Source organism: Vanacampus margaritifer, chromosome 8, assembly GCF_051991255.1.
Source record: "Vanacampus margaritifer isolate UIUO_Vmar chromosome 8, RoL_Vmar_1.0, whole genome shotgun sequence".
Classification (NCBI taxonomy): Eukaryota; Metazoa; Chordata; class Actinopteri; order Syngnathiformes; family Syngnathidae; genus Vanacampus; species Vanacampus margaritifer.
Window position 1 is genome coordinate 26,751,655 of NC_135439.1, and position 16,972 is coordinate 26,768,626.

Sequence of the window (16,972 nt, forward strand, 5' to 3'; positions counted from 1 at the left end):
TCAAAATGAGCATAAGCACAATGAAATTAATGCTGGAATCATCTTCAGGATGCTAGAATACACTAAATACAGCAAAAATTTTGAGTCTACAACGTTTTGTTTAGGTGTGAGAGCCAAAATGAACTTTTTATTGCTTTAAATGCGTTTTCAGCCTGATTGTGCACTTTAGGTGAAAATGTCAAAATCTTCAAAATGAGCATAAGCACAATGAAATTAATGCTGGAATCATCTTCAGGATGCTAGATTACACTAAATACAGCAAAAACTTTGAGTCTACAACGTTTAGTTTAGGTGTGAGAGCCAAAATGAACTTTTTATTGCTTTAAACGCGTTTTCAGCCCCTGATTGTACACGTAAGGTGAAAATGTCAAAATCTTCAAAATGAGCATAATCACAATTAAATTAATGCTTGAATCATCTTCAGGATGCTAGAATACACTACATACAACAAAATTTTTGAGTCTACAACGTTTAGTTTAGGTGTGAGAGCCAAAATGAACTTTTTATTGCTTTAAACGCGTTTTCAGCCCCTGATTGTACACTTAAGGTGAAAATGTCAAAATCTCCAAAATGAGCATAAGCACAATGAAATTAATGCTGGAATCATCTTCAGGATGCTAGAATACACTAAATACAGCAAAAAATTTGAGTCTACAACGTTTAGTTTAGGTGTGAGAGCCAAAATGAACTTTTTATGGCTTTAAATGCGTTTTCAGCCTGATTGTGCACTTAAGGTAAAAATGTCAAAATCTTCAAAATGAGCATAAGCACAATGAAATTAATGCTGGAATCATCTTCAGGATGCTAGAATACACTAAATACAGCAAAAACTTTGAGTCTACAACGTTTAGTTTAGGTGTGAGAGCCAAAATGAACTTTTTATTGCTTTAAACGCGTTTTCAGCCCCTGATTGTACACGTAAGGTGAAAATGTCAAAATCTTCAAAATGAGCATAAGCACAATGAAATTAATGCTGGAATCATCTTCAGGATGCTAGAATACATTAAATACAGCAAAAATTTTGAGTCTACAACGTTTAGTTTAGGTGTGAGAGCCAAAATGAACTTTTTATTGCTTTAAACGCGTTTTCAGCCCCTGATTGTACACTTAAGGTGAAAATGTCAAAATCTTCAAAATGAGCATAAGCAACAATGAAATAAATGCTGGAATCATCTTCAGGATGCTAGAATACACTAAATACAGCAAAAATTTTGAGTCTACAATGTTTAGTTTAGGTATGAGAGCCAAAATGAACTTTTTATTGCTTTAAATGCGTTTTCAGCCTGATTGTGCACTTTAGGTGAAAATGTCAAAATCTTCAAAATGAGCATAAGCACAATGAAATTAATGCTGGAATCATCTTCAGGATGCTAGAATACACTAAATACAGCAAAAAATTTGAGTCTACAACGTTTAGTTTAGGTGTGAGAGCCAAAATGAACTTTTTATTGCTTTAAACGCGTTTTCAGCCTGATTGTGCACCTTAGGTGAAAATGTCAAAATCTTCAAAATGAGCATAAGCACGATGAAATTAATGCTGGAATCATCTTCAGGATGCTAGAATGCACTGAATACAGCAAAAATTTTGAGTCTACAACGTTTAGTTTAGGTGTGAGAGCCAAAATGAACTTTTTATTGCTTTAAACGCGTTTTCAGCCCCTGATTGTACACTTAAGGTGAAAATGTCAAAATCTTAAAAATGAGCATAAGCACAATGAAATTAATGCTGGAATCATCTTCAGGATGCTAGAATACACTAAATACAGCAAAAATTTTGAGTCTACAACGTTTTGTTTAGGTGTGAGAGCCAAAATGAACTTTTTATGGCTTTAAATGCGTTTTCAGCCTGATTGTGCACTTTAGGTAAAAATGTCAAAATCTTCAAAATGAGCATAAGCACAATGAAATTAATGCTGGAATCATCTTCAGGATGCTAGAATACACTAAATACAGCAAAAACTTTGAGTCTACAACGTTTAGTTTAGGTGTGAGAGCCAAAATGAACTTTTTATGGCTTTAAATGCGTTTTCAGCCTGATTGTGCACTTTAGGTAAAAATGTCAAAATCTTCAAAATGAGCATAAGCACAATGAAATTAATGCTGGAATCATCTTCAGGATGCTAGAATACACTAAATACAGCAAAAACTTTAAGTCTACAACGTTTAGTTTAGGTGTGAGAGCCAAAATGAACTTTTTATTGCTTTAAACGCGTTTTCAGCCCCTGATTGTACACGTAAGGTGAAAATGTCAAAATCTTCAAAATGAGCATAAGCACAATGAAATTAATGCTGGAATCATCTTCAGGATGCTAGAATACACTAAATACAGCAAAAATTTTGAGTCTACAATGTTTAGTTTAGGTGTGAGAGCCAAAATGAACTTTTTATTGCTTTAAATGCGTTTTCAGCCTGATTGTGCACTTTAGGTGAAAATGTCAAAATCTTCAAAATGAGCATAAGCACAATGAAATTAATGCTGGAATCATCTTCAGGATGCTAGAATACATTAAATACAGCAAAAATTTTGAGTCTACAACGTTTAGTTTAGGTGTGAGAGCCAAAATGAACTTTTTATTGCTTTAAACGCGTTTTCAGCCCCTGATTGTACACTTAAGGTGAAAATGTCAAAATCTTCAAAATGAGCATAAGCACAATGAAATTAATGCTGGAATCATCTTCAGGATGCTAGAATACACTAAATACAGCAAAACTTTTGAGTCTACAACGTTTAGTTTAGGTGTGTGAGCCAAAATGAACTTTTTATTGCTTTAAATGCGTTTTCAGCCTGATTGTGCACCTTAGGTGAAAATGTCAAAATCTTCAAAATGAGCATAAGCACAATGAAATTAATGCTGGAATCATCTTCAGGATGCTAGAATACACTAAATACAGCAAAAACGTTGAGTCTACAACGTTTAGTTTAGGTGTGAGAGCCAAAATGAACTTTTTATTGCTTTAAACGCGTTTTCAGCCCCTGATTGTACACGTAAGGTGAAAATGTCAAAATCTTCAAAATGAGCATAAGCACAATGAAATTAATGCTGGAATCATCTTCAGGATGCTAGATTACACTAAATACAGCAAAAACTTTGAGTCTACAACGTTTAGTTTAGGTGTGAGAGCCAAAATGAACTTTTTATTGCTTTAAACGCGTTTTCAGCCCCTGATTGTACACGTAAGGTGAAAATGTCAAAATCTTCAAAATGAGCATAATCACAATTAAATTAATGCTTGAATCATCTTCAGGATGCTAGAATACACTAAATACAACAAAATTTTTGAGTCTACAACGTTTAGTTTAGGTGTGAGAGCCAAAATGAACTTTTTATTGTTTAAACGCGTTTTCAGCCCCTGATTGTACACTTAAGGTAAAAATGTCAAAATCTCCAAAATGAGCATAAGCACAATGAAATTAATGCTGGAATCATCTTCAGGATGCTAGAATACACTAAATACAGCAAAAATTTTGAGTCTACAACGTTTAGTTTAGGTGTGAGAGCCAAAATGAACTTTTTATGGCTTTAAATGCGTTTTCAGCCTGATTGTGCACTTAAGGTAAAAATGTCAAAATCTTCAAAATGAGCATAAGCACAATGAAATTAATGCTGGAATCATCTTCAGGATGCTAGAATACACTAAATACAGCAAAAACTTTGAGTCTACAACGTTTAGTTTAGGTGTGAGAGCCAAAATGAACTTTTTATTGCTTTAAACGCGTTTTCAGCCCCTGATTGTACACGTAAGGTGAAAATGTCAAAATCTTCAAAATGAGCATAAGCACGATGAAATTAATGCTGGAATCATCTTCAGGATGCTAGAATACATTAAATACAGCAAAAATTTTGAGTCTACAACGTTTAGTTTAGGTGTGAGAGCCAAAATGAACTTTTTATTGCTTTAAACGCGTTTTCAGCCTCTGATTGTACACTTAAGGTGAAAATGTCAAAATCTTCAAAATGAGCATAAGCAACAATGAAATTAATGCTGGAATCATCTTCAGGATGCTAGAATACACTAAATACAGCAAAAATTTTGAGTCTACAATGTTTAGTTTAGGTGTGAGAGCCAAAATGAACTTTTTATTGCTTTAAATGCGTTTTCAGTCTGATTGTGCACTTTAGGTGAAAATGTCAAAATCTTCAAAATGAGCATAAGCACAATGAAATTAATGCTGGAATCATCTTCAGGATGCTAGAATACACCAAATACAGCAAAAATTTTGAGTCTACAACGTTTTGTTTAGGTGTGAGAGCCAAAATGAACTTTTTATGGCTTTAAATGCGTTTTCAGCCTGATTGTGCACTTTAGGTAAAAATGTCAAAATCTTCAAAATGAGCATAAGCACAATGAAATTAATGCTGGAATCATCTTCAGGATGCTAGAATACACTAAATACAGCAAAAACTTTGAGTCTACAACGTTTAGTTTAGGTGTGAGAGCCAAAATTAACTTTTTATGGCTTTAAATGCGTTTTCAGCCTGATTGTGCACTTTAGGTAAAAATGTCAAAATCTTCAAAATGAGCATAAGCACAATGAAATTAATGCTGGAATCATCTTCAGGATGCTAGAATACACTAAATACAGCAAAAACTTTAAGTCTACAACGTTTAGTTTAGGTGTGAGAGCCAAAATGAACTTTTTATTGCTTTAAACGCGTTTTCAGCCCCTGATTGTACACGTAAGGTGAAAATGTCAAAATCTTCAAAATGAGCATAAGCACAATGAAATTAATGCTGGAATCATCTTCAGGATGCTAGAATACACTAAATACAGCAAAAATTTTGAGTCTACAATGTTTAGTTTAGGTGTGAGAGCCAAAATGAACTTTTTATTGCTTTAAATGCGTTTTCAGCCTGATTGTGCACTTTAGGTGAAAATGTCAAAATCTTCAAAATGAGCATAAGCACAATGAAATTAATGCTGGAATCATCTTCAGGATGCTAGAATACACTAAATACAGCAAAAAAATTGAGTCTACAACGTTTAGTTTAGGTGTGAGAGCCAAAATGAACTTTTTATTGCTTTAAACGCGTTTTCAGCCTGATTGTGCACCTTAGGTGAAAATGTCAAAATCTTCAAAATGAGCATAAGCACGATGAAATTAATGCTGGAATCATCTTGAGGATGCTAGAATGCACTGAATACAGCAAAAATTTTGAGTCTACAACGTTTAGTTTAGGTGTGAGAGCCAAAATGAACTTTTTATTGCTTTAAACGCGTTTTCAGCCCCTGATTGTACACTTAAGGTGAAAATGTCAAAATCTTAAAAATGAGCATAAGCACAATGAAATTAATGCTGGAATCATCTTCAGGATGCTAGAATACACTAAATACAGCAAAAATTTTGAGTCTACAACGTTTTGTTTAGGTGTGAGAGCCAAAATGAACTTTTTATGGCTTTAAATGCGTTTTCAGCCTGATTGTGCACTTTAGGTGAAAATGTCAAAATCTTCAAAATGAGCATAAGCACAATGAAATTAATGCTGGAATCATCTTCAGGATGCTAGAATACACTAAATACAGCAAAAAATTTGAGTCTACAACGTTTAGTTTAGGTGTGAGAGCCAAAATGAACTTTTTATTGCTTTAAACGCGTTTTCAGCCCCTGATTGTACACTTAAGGTGAAAATGTCAAAATCTTCAAAATGAGCATAAGCACAATGAAATTAATGCTGGAATCATCTTCAGGATGCTAGAATACACTAAATACAGCAAAACTTTTGAGTCTACAACGTTTAGTTTAGGTGTGTGAGCCAAAATGAACTTTTTATTGCTTTAAATGCGTTTTCAGCCTGATTGTGCACCTTAGGTGAAAATGTCAAAATCTTCAAAATGAGCATAAGCACAATGAAATTAATGCTGGAATCATCTTCAGGATGCTAGAATACACTAAATACAGCAAAAACTTTGAGTCTACAACGTTTAGTTTAGGTGTGAGAGCCAAAATGAACTTTTTATTGCTTTAAACGCGTTTTCAGCCCCTGATTGTACACGTAAGGTGAAAATGTCAAAATCTTCAAAATGAGCATAAGCACAATGAAATTAATGCTGGAATCATCTTCAGGATGCTAGAATACATTAAATACAGCAAAAATTTTGAGTCTACAACGTTTAGTTTAGGTGTGAGAGCCAAAATGAACTTTTTATTGCTTTAAACGCGTTTTCAGCCCCTGATTGTACACTTAAGGTGAAAATGTCAAAATCTTCAAAATGAGCATAAGCACAATGAAATTAATGCTGTAATCATCTTCAGGATGCTAGAATACACTAAATACAGCAAAAAATTTGAGTCTACAACGTTTAGTTTAGGTGTGAGAGCCAAAATGAACTTTTTATTGCTTTAAACGCGTTTTCAGCCTGATTGTGCACCTTAGGTGAAAATGTCAAAATCTTCAAAATGAGCATAAGCACGATGAAATTAATGCTGGAATCATCTTCAGGATGCTAGAATGCACTGAATACAGCAAAATTTTTGAGTCTACAACGTTTAGTTTAGGTGTGAGAGCCAAAATGAACTTTTTATTGCTTAAAATGCGTTTTCAGCCTGATTGTGCACTTTAGGTGAAAATGTCAAAATCTTCAAAATGAGCATAAGCACAATGAAATTAATGCTGGAATCATCTTCAGGATGCTAGATTACACTAAATACAGCAAAAACTTTGAGTCTACAACGTTTAGTTTAGGTGTGAGAGCCAAAATGAACTTTTTATTGCTTTAAACGCGTTTTCAGCCCCTGATTGTACACGTAAGGTGAAAATGTCAAAATCTTCAAAATGAGCATAATCACAATTAAATTAATGCTTGAATCATCTTCAGGATGCTAGAATACACTAAATACAACAAAATTTTTGAGTCTACAACGTTTAGTTTAGGTGTGAGAGCCAAAATGAACTTTTTATTGCTTTAAACGCGTTTTCAGCCCCTGATTGTACACTTAAGGTAAAAATGTCAAAATCTCCAAAATGAGCATAAGCACAATGAAATTAATGCTGGAATCATCTTCAGGATGCTAGAATACACTAAATACAGCAAAAATTTTGAGTCTACAACGTTTAGTTTAGGTGTGAGAGCCAAAATGAACTTTTTATGGCTTTAAATGCGTTTTCAGCCTGATTGTGCACCTTAGGTGAAAATGTCAAAATCTTCAAAATGAGCATAAGCACGATGAAATTAATGCTGGAATCATCTTCAGGATGCTAGAATGCACTGAATACAGCAAAAATTTTGAGTCTACAACGTTTAGTTTAGGTGTGAGAGCCAAAATGAACTTTTTATTGCTTTAAACGCGTTTTCAGCCCCTGATTGTACACTTAAGGTGAAAATGTCAAAATCTTAAAAATGAGCATAAGCACAATGAAATTAATGCTGGAATCATCTTCAGGATGCTAAAATACACTAAATACAGCAAAAATTTTGAGTCTACAACGTTTAGTTTAGGTGTGAAAGCCAAAATGAACTTTTTATTGCTTTAAACGCGTTTTCAGCCCCTGATTGCACACTTAAGGTGAAAATGTCAAAATCTTCAAAATGAGCATAACAATGAAATTAATGCTGGAATCATCTTCAGGATGCTAGAATGCACTAAATACAGCAAAACTTTTGAGTCTACAACGTTTAGTTTAGGTGTGAGAGCCAAAATGAACTTTTTATTGCTTTAAACGCGTTTTCAGCCCCTGATTGTACACTTAAGGTGAAAATGTCAAAATCTTAAAAATGAGCATAGGCACAATGAAATTAATGCTGGAATCATCTTCAGGATGCTAGAATACACTAAATACAGCAAAAATTTTGAGTCTACAACGTTTATTTTAGGTGTGTGAGCCAAAATGAACTTTTTATTGCTTTAAATGCGTTTTCAGCCTGATTGTGCACTTAAGGTGAAAATGTCAAAATCTTCAAAATGAGCATAAGCGCGATTAAATTAATGCTGGAATCATCTTCAGGATGCTAGAATACACTAAATACAGCAAAAATTTTGAGTCTACAACGTTTAGTTTAGGTGTGAGAGCCAAAATGAACTTTTTATTACTTTAAATGCGTTTTCAGCCTGATTGTGCACTTTAGGTGAAAATTTAAAAATCTTAAAAATGAGCATAAGCACAATGAAATTAATGCTGGAATCATCTTCAGGATGCTAGAATACACTAAATACAGCAAAAATTTTGAGTCTACAACGTTTAGTTTAGGTGTGAGAGCCAAAATGAACTTTTTATTGCTTTAAACGCGTTTTCAGCCCCTGATTGTACACTTAAGGTGAAAATGTCAAAATCTTAAAAATGAGGATAAGCACAATGAAATTAATGCTGGAATCATCTTCAGGATGCTAGAATACACTAAATACAGCAAAAATGTTAAGTCTACAACGTTTTGTTTAGGTGTGAGAGCCAAAATGAACTTTTTATTGCTTGAAATGCGTTTTCTGCCTGATTGTGCACTTTAGGTGAAAATGTCAAAATCTTAAAAATGAGCATAATCACAATTAAATTAATGCTTGAATCATCTTCAGGATGCTAGAATACACTAAATACAACAAAATTTTTGAGTCTACAACGTTTAGTGTAGGTGTGAGAGCCAAAATGAACTTTTTATTGCTTTAAACGCGTTTTCAGCCCCTGATTGTACACTTAAGGTGAAAATGTCAAAATCTCCAAAATGAGCATAAGCACAATGAAATTAATGCTGGAATCATCTTCAGGATGCTAGAATACACTAAATATAGCAAAAATTTTGAGTCTACAACTTTTAGTTTAGGTGTGAGAGCCAAAATGAACTTTTTATGGCTTTAAATGCGTTTTCAGCCTGATTGTGCACTTTAGGTAAAAATGTCAAAATCTTCAAAATGAGCATAAGCACAATGAAATTAATGCTGGAATCATCTTCAGGATGCTAGAATACACTAAATACAGCAAAAACTTTGAGTCTACAACGTTTAGTTTAGGTGTGAGAGCCAAAATGAACTTTTTATGGCTTTAAATGCGTTTTCAGCCTGATTGTGCACTTTAGGTAAAAATGTCAAAATCTTCAAAATGAGCATAAGCAAAATGAAATTAATGCTGGAATCATCTTCAGGATGCTAGAATACACTAAATACAGCAAAAACTTTGAGTCTACAACGTTTAGTTTAGGTGTGAGAGCCAAAATGAACTTTTTATTGCTTTAAACGCGTTTTCAGCCCCTGATTGTACACGTAAGGTGAAAATGTCAAAATCTTCAAAATGAGCATAAGCACAATGAAATTAATGCTGGAATCATCTTCAGGATGCTAGAATACACTAAATACAGCAAAAATTTTGAGTCTACAATGTTTAGTTTAGGTGTGAGAGCCAAAATGAACTTTTTATTGCTTTAAATGCGTTTTCAGCCTGATTGTGCACTTTAGGTGAAAATGTCAAAATCTTCAAAATGAGCATAAGCACAATGAAATTAATGCTGGAATCATCTTCAGGATGCTAGAATACACTAAATACAGCAAAAAATTTGAGTCTACAACGTTTAGTTTAGGTGTGAGAGCCAAAATGAACTTTTTATTGCTTTAAACGCGTTTTCAGCCCCTGATTGTACACTTAAGGTGAAAATGTCAAAATCTCCAAAATGAGCATAAGCACAATGAAATTAATGCTGGAATCATCTTCAGGATGCTAGAATACACTAAATACAGCAAAAAATTTGAGTCTACAACGTTTAGTTTAGGTGTGAGAGCCAAAATGAACTTTTTATGGCTTTAAATGCGTTTTCAGCCTGATTGTGCACTTAAGGTAAAAATGTCAAAATCTTCAAAATGAGCATAAGCACAATGAAATTAATGCTGGAATCATCTTCAGGATGCTAGAATACACTAAATACAGCAAAAACTTTGAGTCTACAACGTTTAGTTTAGGTGTGAGAGCCAAAATGAACTTTTTATTGCTTTAAACGCGTTTTCAGCCCCTGATTGTACACGTAAGGTGAAAATGTCAAAATCTTCAAAATGAGCATAAGCACAATGAAATTAATGTTGGAATCATCTTCAGGATGCTAGAATACATTAAATACAGCAAAAATTTTGAGTCTACAACGTTTAGTTTAGGTGTGAGAGCCAAAATGAACTTTTTATTGCTTTAAACGCGTTTTCAGCCCCTGATTGTACACTTAAGGTGAAAATGTCAAAATCTTCAAAATGAGCATAAGCAACAATGAAATAAATGCTGGAATCATCTTCAGGATGCTAGAATACACTAAATACAGCAAAAATTTTGAGTCTACAATGTTTAGTTTAGGTATGAGAGCCAAAATGAACTTTTTATTGCTTTAAATGCGTTTTCAGCCTGATTGTGCACTTTAGGTGAAAATGTCAAAATCTTCAAAATGAGCATAAGCACAATGAAATTAATGCTGGAATCATCTTCAGGATGCTAGAATACACTAAATACAGCAAAAAATTTGAGTCTACAACGTTTAGTTTAGGTGTGAGAGCCAAAATGAACTTTTTATTGCTTTAAACGCGTTTTCAGCCTGATTGTGCACCTTAGGTGAAAATGTCAAAATCTTCAAAATGAGCATAAGCACGATGAAATTAATGCTGGAATCATCTTCAGGATGCTAGAATGCACTGAATACAGCAAAAATTTTGAGTCTACAACGTTTAGTTTAGGTGTGAGAGCCAAAATGAACTTTTTATTGCTTTAAACGCGTTTTCAGCCCCTGATTGTACACTTAAGGTGAAAATGTCAAAATCTTAAAAATGAGCATAAGCACAATGAAATTAATGCTGGAATCATCTTCAGGATGCTAGAATACACTAAATACAGCAAAAATTTTGAGTCTACAACGTTTTGTTTAGGTGTGAGAGCCAAAATGAACTTTTTATGGCTTTAAATGCGTTTTCAGCCTGATTGTGCACTTTAGGTAAAAATGTCAAAATCTTCAAAATGAGCATAAGCACAATGAAATTAATGCTGGAATCATCTTCAGGATGCTAGAATACACTAAATACAGCAAAAACTTTGAGTCTACAACGTTTAGTTTAGGTGTGAGAGCCAAAATTAACTTTTTATGGCTTTAAATGCGTTTTCAGCCTGATTGTGCACTTTAGGTAAAAATGTCAAAATCTTCAAAATGAGCATAAGCACAATGAAATTAATGCTGGAATCATCTTCAGGATGCTAGAATACACTAAATACAGCAAAAACTTTAAGTCTACAACGTTTAGTTTAGGTGTGAGAGCCAAAATGAACTTTTTATTGCTTTAAACGCGTTTTCAGCCCCTGATTGTACACGTAAGGTGAAAATGTCAAAATCTTCAAAATGAGCATAAGCACAATGAAATTAATGCTGGAATCATCTTCAGGATGCTAGAATACACTAAATACAGCAAAAATTTTGAGTCTACAATGTTTAGTTTAGGTGTGAGAGCCAAAATGAACTTTTTATTGCTTTAAATGCGTTTTCAGCCTGATTGTGCACTTTAGGTGAAAATGTCAAAATCTTCAAAATGAGCATAAGCACAATGAAATTAATGCTGGAATCATCTTCAGGATGCTAGAATACACTAAATACAGCAAAAAAATTGAGTCTACAACGTTTAGTTTAGGTGTGAGAGCCAAAATGAACTTTTTATTGCTTTAAACGCGTTTTCAGCCTGATTGTGCACCTTAGGTGAAAATGTCAAAATCTTCAAAATGAGCATAAGCACGATGAAATTAATGCTGGAATCATCTTCAGGATGCTAGAATGCACTGAATACAGCAAAAATTTTGAGTCTACAACGTTTAGTTTAGGTGTGAGAGCCAAAATGAACTTTTTATTGCTTTAAACGCGTTTTCAGCCCCTGATTGTACACTTAAGGTGAAAATGTCAAAATCTTAAAAATGAGCATAAGCACAATGAAATTAATGCTGGAATCATCTTCAGGATGCTAGAATACACTAAATACAGCAAAAAATTTGAGTCTACAACGTTTAGTTTAGGTGTGAGAGCCAAAATGAACTTTTTATTGCTTTAAACGCGTTTTCAGCCCCTGATTGTACACTTAAGGTGAAAATGTCAAAATCTTCAAAATGAGCATAAGCACAATGAAATTAATGCTGGAATCATCTTCAGGATGCTAGAATACACTAAATACAGCAAAACTTTTGAGTCTACAACGTTTAGTTTAGGTGTGTGAGCCAAAATGAACTTTTTATTGCTTTAAATGCGTTTTCAGCCTGATTGTGCACCTTAGGTGAAAATGTCAAAATCTTCAAAATGAGCATAAGCACAATGAAATTAATGCTGGAATCATCTTCAGGATGCTAGAATACACTAAATACAGCAAAAACTTTGAGTCTACAACGTTTAGTTTAGGTGTGAGAGCCAAAATGAACTTTTTATTGCTTTAAACGCGTTTTCAGCCCCTGATTGTACACGTAAGGTGAAAATGTCAAAATCTTCAAAATGAGCATAAGCACAATGAAATTAATGCTGGAATCATCTTCAGGATGCTAGAATACATTAAATACAGCAAAAATTTTGAGTCTACAACGTTTAGTTTAGGTGTGAGAGCCAAAATGAACTTTTTATTGCTTTAAACGCGTTTTCAGCCCCTGATTGTACACTTAAGGTGAAAATGTCAAAATCTTCAAAATGAGCATAAGCACAATGAAATTAATGCTGGAATCATCTTCAGGATGCTAGAATACACTAAATACAGCAAAACTTTTGAGTCTACAACGTTTAGTTTAGGTGTGTGAGCCAAAATGAACTTTTTATTGCTTTAAATGCGTTTTCAGCCTGATTGTGCACCTTAGGTGAAAATGTCAAAATCTTCAAAATGAGCATAAGCACAATGAAATTAATGCTGGAATCATCTTCAGGATGCTAGAATACACTAAATACAGCAAAAACTTTGAGTCTACAACGTTTAGTTTAGGTGTGAGAGCCAAAATGAACTTTTTATTGCTTTAAACGCGTTTTCAGCCCCTGATTGTACACGTAAGGTGAAAATGTCAAAATCTTCAAAATGAGCATAAGCACAATGAAATTAATGCTGGAATCATCTTCAGGATGCTAGAATACATTAAATACAGCAAAAATTTTGAGTCTACAACGTTTAGTTTAGGTGTGAGAGCCAAAATGAACTTTTTATTGCTTTAAACGCGTTTTCAGCCCCTGATTGTACACTTAAGGTGAAAATGTCAAAATCTTCAAAATGAGCATAAGCACAATGAAATTAATGCTGGAATCATCTTCAGGATGCTAGAATACACTAAATACAGCAAAAAATTTGAGTCTACAACGTTTAGTTTAGGTGTGAGAGCCAAAATGAACTTTTTATTGCTTTAAACGCGTTTTCAGCCTGATTGTGCACCTTAGGTGAAAATGTCAAAATCTTCAAAATGAGCATAAGCACGATGAAATTAATGCTGGAATCATCTTCAGGATGCTAGAATGCACTGAATACAGCAAAATTTTTGAGTCTACAACGTTTAGTTTAGGTGTGAGAGCCAAAATGAACTTTTTATTGCTTAAAATGCGTTTTCAGCCTGATTGTGCACTTTAGGTGAAAATGTCAAAATCTTCAAAATGAGCATAAGCACAATGAAATTAATGCTGGAATCATCTTCAGGATGCTAGATTACACTAAATACAGCAAAAACTTTGAGTCTACAACGTTTAGTTTAGGTGTGAGAGCCAAAATGAACTTTTTATTGCTTTAAACGCGTTTTCAGCCCCTGATTGTACACGTAAGGTGAAAATGTCAAAATCTTCAAAATGAGCATAATCACAATTAAATTAATGCTTGAATCATCTTCAGGATGCTAGAATACACTAAATACAACAAAATTTTTGAGTCTACAACGTTTAGTTTAGGTGTGAGAGCCAAAATGAACTTTTTATTGTTTAAACGCGTTTTCAGCCCCTGATTGTACACTTAAGGTAAAAATGTCAAAATCTCCAAAATGAGCATAAGCACAATGAAATTAATGCTGGAATCATCTTCAGGATGCTAGAATACACTAAATACAGCAAAAATTTTGAGTCTACAACGTTTAGTTTAGGTGTGAGAGCCAAAATGAACTTTTTATGGCTTTAAATGCGTTTTCAGCCTGATTGTGCACTTAAGGTAAAAATGTCAAAATCTTCAAAATGAGCATAAGCACAATGAAATTAATGCTGGAATCATCTTCAGGATGCTAGAATACACTAAATACAGCAAAAACTTTGAGTCTACAACGTTTAGTTTAGGTGTGAGAGCCAAAATGAACTTTTTATTGCTTTAAACGCGTTTTCAGCCCCTGATTGTACACGTAAGGTGAAAATGTCAAAATCTTCAAAATGAGCATAAGCAGAATGAAATTAATGCTGGAATCATCTTCAGGATGCTAGAATACATTAAATACAGCAAAAATTTTGAGTCTACAACGTTTAGTTTAGGTGTGAGAGCCAAAATGAACTTTTTATTGCTTTAAACGCGTTTTCAGCCCCTGATTGTACACTTAAGGTGAAAATGTCAAAATCTTCAAAATGAGCATAAGCAACAATGAAATTAATGCTGGAATCATCTTCAGGATGCTAGAATACACTAAATACAGCAAAAATTTTGAGTCTACAATGTTTAGTTTAGGTGTGAGAGCCAAAATGAACTTTTTATTGCTTTAAATGCGTTTTCAGTCTGATTGTGCACTTTAGGTGAAAATGTCAAAATCTTCAAAATGAGCATAAGCACAATGAAATTAATGCTGGAATCATCTTCAGGATGCTAGAATACACCAAATACAGCAAAAATTTTGAGTCTACAATGTTTAGTTTAGGTGTGAGAGCCAAAATGAACTTTTTATGGCTTTAAATGCGTTTTCAGCCTGATTGTGCACTTTAGGTAAAAATGTCAAAATCTTCAAAATGAGCATAAGCACAATGAAATTAATGCTGGAATCATCTTCAGGATGCTAGAATACACTAAATACAGCAAAAACTTTAAGTCTACAACGTTTAGTTTAGGTGTGAGAGCCAAAATGAACTTTTTATTGCTTTAAACGCGTTTTCAGCCCCTGATTGTACACGTAAGGTGAAAATGTCAAAATCTTCAAAATGAGCATAAGCACAATGAAATTAATGCTGGAATCATCTTCAGGATGCTAGAATACACTAAATACAGCAAAAATTTTGAGTCTACAATGTTTAGTTTAGGTGTGAGAGCCAAAATGAACTTTTTATTGCTTTAAATGCGTTTTCAGCCTGATTGTGCACTTTAGGTGAAAATGTCAAAATCTTCAAAATGAGCATAAGCACAATGAAATTAATGCTGGAATCATCTTCAGGATGCTAGAATACACTAAATACAGCAAAAAAATTGAGTCTACAACGTTTAGTTTAGGTGTGAGAGCCAAAATGAACTTTTTATTGCTTTAAACGCGTTTTCAGCCTGATTGTGCACCTTAGGTGAAAATGTCAAAATCTTCAAAATGAGCATAAGCACGATGAAATTAATGCTGGAATCATCTTGAGGATGCTAGAATGCACTGAATACAGCAAAAATTTTGAGTCTACAACGTTTAGTTTAGGTGTGAGAGCCAAAATGAACTTTTTATTGCTTTAAACGCGTTTTCAGCCCCTGATTGTACACTTAAGGTGAAAATGTCAAAATCTTAAAAATGAGCATAAGCACAATGAAATTAATGCTGGAATCATCTTCAGGATGCTAGAATACACTAAATACAGCAAAAATTTTGAGTCTACAACGTTTTGTTTAGGTGTGAGAGCCAAAATGAACTTTTTATGGCTTTAAATGCGTTTTCAGCCTGATTGTGCACTTTAGGTGAAAATGTCAAAATCTTCAAAATGAGCATAAGCACAATGAAATTAATGCTGGAATCATCTTCAGGATGCTAGAATACACTAAATACAGCAAAAAATTTGAGTCTACAACGTTTAGTTTAGGTGTGAGAGCCAAAATGAACTTTTTATTGCTTTAAACGCGTTTTCAGTCCCTGATTGTACACTTAAGGTGAAAATGTCAAAATCTTCAAAATGAGCATAAGCACAATGAAATTAATGCTGGAATCATCTTCAGGATGCTAGAATACACTAAATACAGCAAAACTTTTGAGTCTACAACGTTTAGTTTAGGTGTGTGAGCCAAAATGAACTTTTTATTGCTTTAAATGCGTTTTCAGCCTGATTGTGCACCTTAGGTGAAAATGTCAAAATCTTCAAAATGAGCATAAGCACAATGAAATTAATGCTGGAATCATCTTCAGGATGCTAGAATACACTGAATACAGCAAAAACTTTGAGTCTACAACGTTTAGTTTAGGTGTGAGAGCCAAAATGAACTTTTTATTGCTTTAAACGCGTTTTCAGCCCCTGATTGTACACGTAAGGTGAAAATGTCAAAATCTTCAAAATGAGCATAAGCACAATGAAATTAATGCTGGAATCATCTTCAGGATGCTAGAATACATTAAATACAGCAAAAATTTTGAGTCTATAACGTTTAGTTTAGGTGTGAGAGCCAAAATGAACTTTTTATTGCTTTAAACGCGTTTTCAGCCCCTGATTGTACACTTAAGGTGAAAATGTCAAAATCTTCAAAATGAGCATAAGCACAATGAAATTAATGCTGTAATCATCTTCAGGATGCTAGAATACACTAAATACAGCAAAAAATTTGAGTCTACAACGTTTAGTTTAGGTGTGAGAGCCAAAATGAACTTTTTATTGCTTTAAATGCGTTTTCAGTCTGATTGTGCACTTTAGGTGAAAATGTCAAAATCTTCAAAATGAGCATAAGCACAATGAAATTAATGCTGGAATCATCTTCAGGATGCTAGATTACACTAAATACAGCAAAAACTTTGAGTCTACAACGTTTAGTTTAGGTGTGAGAGCCAAAATGAACTTTTTATTGCTTTAAATGCGTTTTCAGCCTGATTGTGCACCTTAGGTGAAAATGTCAAAATCTTCAAAATGAGCATAAGCACGATGAAATTAATGCTGGAATCATCTTCAGGATGC